Raw genomic sequence first — 10,454 nt, forward strand, 5'->3', positions numbered from 1 at the left:
GGGCAACAGGTGAATGTGAAACTGAGGCCTAGTGTCAGCACCTTCAGGGGAGGGGAATTAGGGGGTTTACTTCTGCTCATGTTAATGACCCCTGTAACTGAGCTGGAGTTTAATATTCTGGATGTAAGTGGAATGAATCAGCTTTGGATTGAACACCCTATGTCATGTCCTTGATGTGGGATAAGTTGGGACTGCTGATTTGCTGAGTAAGCAATTTCTCTTTAAGAGCTGCTGTGTGTGATCTCTCCTCATTCATTCAGCGGACATTATTTTACAATAAAACAGGTCCCTTTCAGCATCACACCCAAACAACTCCTTCATTTAAATCAACTAATCCGTGTTTGAAATGTTCTACTTATTGAAATTACATAGAATTAACATTAAAGGACCAGACCATTCGGGCCACCTGGTCTGTGATGTTTTTTGTTCTCCACACATGCCTCCTCCCACTTCTCTTCACCTCAGTCAGTCGGGTCTCAGTGGGTAAAACTCCTGCCTCTGATTCCCAAGCATCTGGGCTCATGCCTCCAATCAGGAATTGAGCACAAAACTCACATCTGACCCTCCAGTGCAGTACTAAGGGAGTGCTACCCTGTTGGAGGTGCCGTCTTTCAGGTGAGATGCTACACCAAGGCCCCATTTTCCTGCTCGGGTGGATGTAAAATATCCCACTTCATTATTCTGGAAGAAGAGCAGGGCAGTTCTCTTCGGTGTCCGGGTCAACATTTATCCCTCAATCAACATCACAAAAGCTTATCATCTGGTCGTTATCACACTGCTGTTTGAGGGAACTTGTAAATTGTCTAGAGGAGCTAGAGAATCTGCAAAAAGATATAGGCAGGTTAAGTAAATGGGAGAACATTTGCAGATGGAGCATAATGTGAGGAAATATTGGGAAGGGTGTTCCAGGGTTTTGACCTGGTGACAGTGAAGCAATGGTGATATGGTTCTGAGTCCGGATGGTGATTGGAGGGGAACTTGCAGGTGGTGGTGCAGCTGCTGCCCTTGTCCTTCCAGGTCGGAGCGGTCATGGGCTTGGAAGGTGCCGAATCTGCAAAGTCTGTCCACAATCTACAAGGCACCACGTGATTCAGGAGAAGCTCTGGGATCCTCGGTTAGCATTAGGTTTATTTACAGGTTAATGTATATTCTGGATTAGAGTTAGTGTTGGGTTTAGTGTTAGGATTAGTGTTATGGTTAGGTTAGGCATTATGGTTAGGTTTAGAGTTAGGTTTAGGGTTATGGTAAGGTTTAGGGTTAGGTTTAGGGTTACGGCTAGGTTTAGGGTTAAGGTTAGGGTTGGGGTTGTGTTTAGGGTTATGGTTAAGGGTAGGGTTATGGTTAGCTTTAGGGTTAGGTATAGGGCTATGGTTATGTTTAGGGTTACGGTTAGGTTCAGTGTTAGGGTTATGGTTAGGTTTAGGGCTATGGTTAGGTTTAGGGTTAAGGCTGGGTCATGGCTAGGTTTAGGGTTATGGTTAGGTAGAGGGTTAGGGTTAACGTTCGGGTTAGATTCAGGGTTGTGGATAGGTTTAGGGTTAGGATTAGGGTTAAGTTTAGAGTTATGGTTAGGTTTATAGTGATGGTTCGGGTTAGATTCAAGTTTAGGGTTTGGGTTATTGTTAGGAATTAGGGTTAGGGTTCGGCTTATGGTTAGGTTTACAGTTGTGTTTAGGCTTAGGGGTTTTGATAGATTTAGGGGCATGGTTAGGTTTAGGGTTAAGGATAGGGATTAGGGTTAGGGTTAGACCCCTTTATTTCCGGCTTGGTGCACACCCTTCATCTCTGGGTCATTGTATACACAAGCCCCTTTCTCTCCAGGCCAGTTTATACACAAACCCCTTTATCTCTGGACCAGTTTATACACAAACACCTTTACCTCTGGGTCAGTGTATACACAAGCCCCTTTTATTTCCAGGTCTTCAAACCCCCTTGAGCTCAGCATTACCTTGCTCAGCCCATCCTGTTGTATTCTGGGTAGGGGTTATCTTGGCCATTTACTGCTCTTTACCCACTATCCTCTGATTTCCAGCTATTCCGATATCCATGTGCTGTTTGCGCATTAACAGTCCGAACATAACCTTGAGAGTGGTTCAAATGTTCAAAACTCTTCAACTAAGTTAAAAATGCTGAAAATGGGGAGCCTCCTCCCAATTTACTTAATCAAGCCCCACCAACATATTCTTCTGTTTCTTTCTCTTTCATGTGTTCATCCAGTTTCCCCTTAGACATCTATCCTATTCACCTCACCCACCGCCCCCCGACCTCGCCACTTCCCCGCCAGGTGGGAGTGAGATCCACATTCTCACCACTCTCTGGGTGAAGAAGTTTATTCTCTCAACTTTCTTCTTGTCCCTTTTAATTGTTGCCCAGTTTCTCAGCTCGATCTGCTGATCCTGGAATAGGGAAAAGGGCTGAGAAAGGATGAGGAAACTGAGACTTCACATCACTTCCCTGAACAGCAGGGCTCAGTCCATCCCATACTCTCGCCTCTGAGTCTGAAGATCGTGGGTTCAAGTCCCCACTCCAGAGATTCGAGTCCCCCATAATCCAGGGCTCACACTTCTTCAGACTTTAGCTGGCAGGTTCCTAAATTCTGGAATTCTCTCCTTGAACCCCTTCACTTCTATCTCCTCCTTTTAGACCACCTGCTTCTTCACATCGCCCCTGTGTCTTAACCAAGTGATACTGTCCCAATGATGATGCAGGAAGATTTTCAGATCTGTGTCCAGGGGAACAAGCAATCAGCAATGATCTGTCGATCAGCATGAATCAGCACCTTTTGGAGAATTGGGAGGGTGTATGTGAGGTACAGCAGAGCGAGAATGGAGGGAGAGTGTGTGAGTTGGAGATTTACAGCTTTTGGGGAACAATAGGGGAAAGAATGTTGCACAGGAACTAGAATTGCTTTCCTGAATTTCTATCCTGTACTGAGAGTGATGACTTTTGTAATCTCCTTTCACAGTAGATAAGAAGAAGAGTATTTGCAGAGAGAAATTTCACACTAAACATCACATCAAGGTCTGACAGAGTCACTCAATTCATGGGAACCAAACATCATCAGCCTTTGAATCTCGAAGGAGAAATGTTTGTCTGCTCTGCCCGCTTTGAACGGTTTTAAACACCAGTGTCACTGGAAAAGCACCAAGAGACACACACACCCGAGTGAGTGTTCCAGTGCACTGACTGTGGAAAGAGCTTTAACCAGCTACACAGCCTGAAAAAACATCACCATTCACAGCGGGAAGAGACTGTACACATGTTGTGTGTGTGAACAATGCTACATCTGATTGTCAAACCTGGAAAGACACAAGGACAGCCGCACCGTGGAGAAACTGTGGACATGTGGGGACAGTGGGAAGTGATTCAAGTATCCATCCAAGCTGGAAACTCATCGACACAGTCAAACTGGGGACAGGCCGGTCATCTGCTCTGAGTGTGGGAAAGGATTCAATGATTAATCTGCCTTGCGGAGGCACTGTTAAGTTCACTCTGGGGAGCGGCCATTCATCTGCTCTGCGTGTGGGAAGGGATTCACTCAGTTATCCGTCCTGTTGACATACCAGTGAGTTCACACGGGGGAGAGGCCATTCACCTGCTCTGAGTGTACAATGGGATTCAAGCAGTTTTGCCACCTGCTGCAACACCATGTCACTCACACGAATGAGAGACTGTTTAAATGCTCAGACTGTGGAAGTGGCTTCAAAAGCTCTCGGGAACTGGAGAACCACCAGTGTATTCACACTGAGGAAAGACCGTTCAGCTGCTCGAGTGTGGGAAGGGATTCAGTGATTCATCCGGCCTGCTGAGACACCAGCGAGTTCACACTGGGGAGACGCCGTTCACCTGCTGTGTGTGTGGGAAGAGATTTACTCATTTATCCAATCTGCTGAGACACCAGGTGTAAGTGATTCCAGGGGTTGGATTCTGCTGTTTTTGCTGCTGTTAATCACATCCAGGACTGAACCATGTTCATTCTGACACTTGGTGAAGTGGGAGGGTCAGAGGGTTTCTTTCTGCTGGACTGGCCGGTCTCACAACTTTGCTTCCAGTGGCTGATGCTCTTTGAGCCTAGGAGTGCACATTTCCAATGAAATGATTCCCAAAAGCTGATGAAGTAAATTTATTTTATCCTGGATAGTAAATAGTGTTTTTCCTACCACTACAGGTAGATCTAAAATAAATACATTTGTCTCTGTTCCATTGAGTCTACAGCACAGGGCCAAGCCAGTCAGCTCAATTGGTCTCTGTCAGTATTTATGCTCCACATGAGCCTCCACCCACCCCTCTTCATCTCCCCCCATCAGCATGTCCTTCTATTCCTTTCTCCCTCTTGTATGTATCTAGCTTCCCCTTAAATGTATTCATGCTGTTCACCTCAACCACTTGCTGTGGTAGTGAGTTCCATATTCTCACCACTTGCTGGGTAAAGAGGTTTCTCATGAAATCGCTATTGGATTATTGAACCCCTTCATTATATTAAGGACTTCCATCAGGTCACCCTTCAGTCTTCTCTTTTCTAGAGAAAAGCAGCCCCAGCCTTTCCTGAGGGTTAAATGCTCTCAGTTCTGGGATTACACTTGTGAATCTTTGTTGCCCCTTCTCCAATACCTCTATTTCCTTTTTCCAAATGGAGATCACAAATGTTGACAGTACTCCCAGTGTAGTCTAACCATGGTTGGAAACAAGTTGAACATAACCTCCCTGCTTTTCAATTCTATCCCTCTTGACTGGGACCCTGTATCTGGGCCTCATTCTTTGGCAAAGATGTGAAGTTTGTAGAGAGGGTGCAGAGGAGATTTACAAGAATGGCACCAGGGATGAGGGACTTCAGTTAGTTGGAGAGACTGGAGCAGCTGAAATTTCACTTTTTCGATCACAAAGTCATGAGGGGAGAGGGGTAGGCCATTCAGCCCATCCAATGAATGCCGATTCTGTACAGGAAAGCAGTCAGCCCAATTGCTTCATTCAATTATCCTATCCATGAGAGCTTATTCCTCTCAGGTGCCCATCCAATTTCCCTATGAAATCAGTTATCTTCTCCAAATCCACCATCCTCAATCCTCACAGACAGTGAGTTCCAGCTCATTACCACTCACTGCGTAGAAATGAGCTTCCTCACCTCCTCCCTGCACCTCCTGCCGAGAAACATCACTCTGTGTCCCCCTCATCTTGTACTATCAGCGAATGGGAACGGTTTTTCTTTGTCCACCTTATCTAAACCTGTCATAATCTTATACACCTCTATCAAATCTCCCCTCAACCTCCTTTGCTCCAAGGAGAACAACCCTTGTTTGTCATTTAAAATAAAGAACAAACAAACAGAATATGTTAATAACTGAAATACAATGGGAATGTTTAATTTCTGTTTCAAGATATTCTGAAAATATTGTACTGGACAGTAAAGGAATCAGAATAACTCATCTTGGGTTTAGTTCAGTGGAATATGTCAACTTGGTATCCACCTACATTCCAGTGAAATTATGGGTGAAATGAATAAGCTGATCACTTTCTGTTGCCTATATTTGTATCTTTTGCCTGTGAACTTATTTTTTAAAAGTAAAGCACATTTGAGAGCCTGGCCACTGCCTGAAATATCAGGACCATGTTGGGAGAGATAAGTGATGATCTCGAGACAGACACCCACTTTGACCTTTTGATAAGATGGCCTGCAAGGCAAGAATGTGTAGCGTGCTATTGGGAGACCGGTGTGAGTGTGCAGATGTGAATCATTACGTTAACCAAATAATACTGGGAAAGTCCTAGTGAAATACACTGAGGGATGGGTCCCAAACATACACAGCTACTTGACAAACAGCATGACATCAAATGGTTAATGTGGCCAGAGGAATGAGAGAACATTTTGACATCATCAAGGCACTGACACACACTCCAGAGAGAAACTGACTTTAAAATAGTCAGGATAACATTAAACACACTGGTCATGGTCACAAAGTGAATAAGATTGAAGTAAAAGTGATAAAAAAAATTTGGAATGGGGCAGTTAAGGGCTTGGGAGAAATAATATTGAGTGAGAACTCTCCACAAGTTGGACAGGGGTAAGGAGAGAGCTGGAGAATCTTTTACATCCATGCTTGATCTGTTGCTTGAAGCATATGTCCTTATGTACTAGTAACCTAGAACTCATGGCGCTCCTTCAGGAGAAGAAAAGATCGAGTAGATGTTACCCCAAGCGGGGCCAGAACAGAACTGGAAAATAACAGAGTAAAACTGAGTGAGGGGTCGGAGAGAGAGTTCTCCTCCCCATCAAGGTGTGGACTGTAAGAATCCTGGGGGGACCCCTACTTCGGGTTTTCTTGCTAATTTGTGAACACTAAAAATTATGACTGGCTGTGCATTTATTTTTAATTTGATTGTTATACTTCTCCTGTTTTTATTACTGTTGTGATTACTTTCTGGGTGAGGATGGTTGGCAGGTGACAGGATGGGAAATTGTGGCTTGGGTCTTCATTGACCAAATGTTTTATTGATCCGAAAGGTGTAAAAAGGGCCAAACCTCAGCAGAAATCTGACAGAGCTGAGATCAGACGACTTGCTATGTGGGAACAGGGAGAGGAACAGCTCCCAGAGGACAGAGAAAACAAGAGTACCTTGAATCCTAGACGACACCTGGTTGTCAAGGCCACCATGTTTTCACTGCTTGGCATGGGAATGCTGACTCCCTGTACCGGGGATGGAGCGTGGGAAGCCAATTGTTTGAGAGTTTGACGTGGCTTGGGCAGGTACAGATGGTTCAATGACAGGTTTTGTAATTGGTCCGTTCAAATGTTAGCTCGGCAATGATTGGGTTAAATCAGTCTCCATCGACTTTGTGATGTAAAAAAGTATCAGAAGGGATTCCCCGAGCACTGAGATTTGTAGAGGTTTTACATATTGCATTGACTGGTGCCATGGCATCTGGGGCAAACCAGGGAGCATTTACGTGGAGATGGTGCTTCTACCCAGAGTGTAATGGTAATGCTGCTGCACTTTGATACTACTGCTCAGACATGAGCATGTGTCAGGTCTTATTTATACTGAATAAAATCTAACCACTGTCACCAATAAGGGTTATCACTGTGAATCATTTCAGAGTTTGGGAAAAGGGGATAAAGGATTAATTGATTCCCTGATCCCCATTTTCTAACATCGCTGTGTCAAAGATAAAATCTCATCTCCCCCCCTGGCTCCTTTGCCAATTACCTTAGAGGGACTCACTTTCTGTTAAAGAGCCTGCCAACCCCTCTCACCCACTTTCCCTAAAGTACAGAAATCTAATCATGAGAAGTCCAGCAAAATCAAATAATTTTACTGATAAAAGTTTATTAATGAAATTGAACATGGTGAAAAGCAACAGAAAATTACTTAAGGATTAAAGACAACCAGAGTAAAAGGATGTGCACGATGTTCTGGACACAAATGGTTTCTCTTTGGGTCCTCTGTACCCTGTTCCTGTGACTCCCCGCTTTGGACACAGGGACACTGAACCCCAGGGGTTGGGTCACCATCAGCCCCGGTCACCCCCTCCCGTGTCCTGATTGGTTGGAGGCCCATTTCCCAGTCAGTCCTCCACCAGCTTCCTGTCTCTCTATCAGTGCGATGCCCATGGCAGTTTCCTAACTGGGGCGCAGGCCCCGTTATTCTCAGCTCAATTCAGCCCTCAGCTCCGTTGCCTGGCTGTCATTGACATGAGCAATAGAGAGACAGAAAGGAGCTGGAGGCTCAAATGGGAAGTTGAAGCTTGTGGCTCTAAACCAACATTTCAACATTTGCCACTCAAACACTTTTTATACTGGGGTTTTTATTATTAGATTTAGACACTGGAGGCAAAGGGTATCTTTCCGTTTCTAACTATGTATTGTCTATAGTGGGTAACACTCTGGGTCAGGAGGCTGTGGGATCAAGTCCCACTCCCGGGACCTGAGGACAAAAATCAAAGCCAACATTCCCAGTGCCAGCACTGAGGGAGTGCTGTACTGTCAATACAACGTTCTTTTGAATGAGATGTTAAACTGCCAGCCCTGTCTGCCCTCTCAGGTGGATGTGAAAGATCCCATGGATGCTATTTCGAAGAAGAGCAGCAGGGGAGTTATCCATCAATATCCATCCCTCAGTCAACATCACTAAAAACAGATCATCTGGTCATTATCACATTGCTGTTTGTGGGATCTTGCTGTGTGTAAATTGGCTGCCGTGTTCCTACATTACAACAGTGACTACACTTCAAAAGTACTTCATTGGCTGTAAGGTGCTTTGGGACATCCTGTGGTCGTGAAAGGTGCTATAGAAATGCAAGTCCTTGTTTAATTGTCAGCGAACTTGGATATATTACACTAGGTCCCTAATCAAAATCATTCACAGAGATTGAGAGCTAATTTTGTGTATGAACCTCCTGTTTGACACCTTTCCAAACACTTTTTGAAAATCCAAACACACCACATCCAAGATGCAGAATTTTTTGTTTTAAAAATCACAGTGAGTTGTGGTGATTTGGAATTCACTGCCTGAAAACGTGCTAAAAGCAAATTCAGCTGTATCTTTCAGAAGGGAATGGGACAGATTCTTGAAAGGAAAAGAAAATTGAAGGGTGATGGGAGTAATTGGACAGCTCTTTCAAAGAGCCTGCAGGAGTAGGATGGGCCGAATGGCCTCCTTCTGTGCTCTATGGGCCTCGTGTACAATGAAAGGGAGGGGATCATCTTCATTCATGGGTGACATATTAAAGAAAGCAGTGCCTCCTCTTCTCTGTGTGTTTAGTTTAACACTTAAATCTCCCCTTAACATTCTCTGAAGTGGCAGATGGAATTTAATACAGAGAATTGTGAAATGATGTGATTTGGCAGAGGGGATAGGGAGAGGAAACATAGATGCAAATAGAACAGTTCTAAAGAGTGAGCAGGGACAGAGGGACCTGGGGGTTCATGTGCAGAGATCATTGAAGCTGGCAGGACAGAGTGAGAGAGGAATTAGCAAAGCACATGGATCTTGGGCTTCAGAAATAGAGGGATTGAGGACAAAAGCAGGGAAGTTATGCTGAACCTTTACAAAGCTCTGGTTAGGCCACAACTAGAGCATTGAGTCCCGTTCTGGTCACCACACTTTGGGAAGGATGTGAGGGTCCCTGAGAGGGTGGAGAGGAGATTTACCAGAATGGTTCCAGGAATGAGGGATTTTAACCACAAGGTTAGGATGGAGAAACTGGGGTTGTTCTCCTTGGAGCATAGGAGGTTGAGGGGAGATTTGATAGAGGTGTACAAGATTATGACAGGTTTAGATAAGGAGGACAGAGAAAAGCTGTTCCCGTTCGCTGATGGTACAGGGACGAGGGGGACACAGATTTAAAGTTTTGTACAGGAGATATATCTACATCACCATGGGTATATCTTCACTGTCGCTGGGTCAAATCCTGGAATTCCTCCCCAACAGCACTATGGGTATACCTGCACCACATGGACTGCAGTGGTTCAAGAATGCAGCTCAACACCACCTTCTCAAGGGGCAATTAGGGATGAGCAATAAATGCTGGCCCAGCCAGCGACACCCACACCCCAAGAAAGAACGAAAATGAAAAGACATGGGGGGGATTTGAGGAAGAGCGTTTTTACACAGTGAGTGGTGATGACCTGGAACTCGCTGTCTACGAGGTGGGTGGAAGCAGAGACAGTGAACGGTTTCAAAAGGAAATTGGATGGGTATTCCAGGGAAATAAATTTTCAGGGCAACAAGGATAGAACGAGGCAATGGGACTGACTGGTTTGCTCTGCAGTGAGCTGACATGAACACGACGGGCTGAATGGACTCCTTCTCTACCCTAATGACTCTGTGATCTAAAAAGAACAATTTCAGCTGTTCCAGTCTCTCCAACTAATTGAAGTCCCTCTTTTGATGATCTGCTCCTATCATTGCTTGCTTGTCCCTACAACCACACCAACCCCCTCCACTTCTCTCCCCCCACCCAAACCACCACGAAACATCAACTCTTTTCTTCTCCGCTGATGCTGCCAGACCTGCTGAGTTTTTCCAGGTAATTCTGTTTTTGTTTTGAAGTCCCTCATCCCTGGTGCCATTCTCGTAAATCTCCTCTACACTCCTGATAGAACTTCACATCTTTCCTAAAGTGTGGGGCCCAGATATAGGGTTCCATTCTCCAAGGGATAGAATTGAAAAGCAGGGAGGTTATGTTCAACTTGTTTCCAATCATGGTTAGACTACACTGGGAGTACTGTCAACATCTGTGATCTCCATTTAGAAAAAGGAAATAGACGCACTGGAGAAGGGGCAACAAAGATTCACAAGAATAGTACCAGAAATGAGAGCATTTAACCCTCAGGAAAGGCTGGGGCTGCTTTTCTCCAGAACAGAGAAGACTGAAGGGTGACCTGATGGAAGTCTTTAAGATGATGAAGGGGTCCAATGATCCAATCGGGATTTCATGAGGAACCTCTTTACCCAGC

The sequence above is a fragment of the Carcharodon carcharias genome (assembly GCF_017639515.1).
Source record: "Carcharodon carcharias isolate sCarCar2 chromosome 27 unlocalized genomic scaffold, sCarCar2.pri SUPER_27_unloc_1, whole genome shotgun sequence".
In the NCBI taxonomy this organism is placed as follows: domain Eukaryota; kingdom Metazoa; phylum Chordata; class Chondrichthyes; order Lamniformes; family Lamnidae; genus Carcharodon; species Carcharodon carcharias.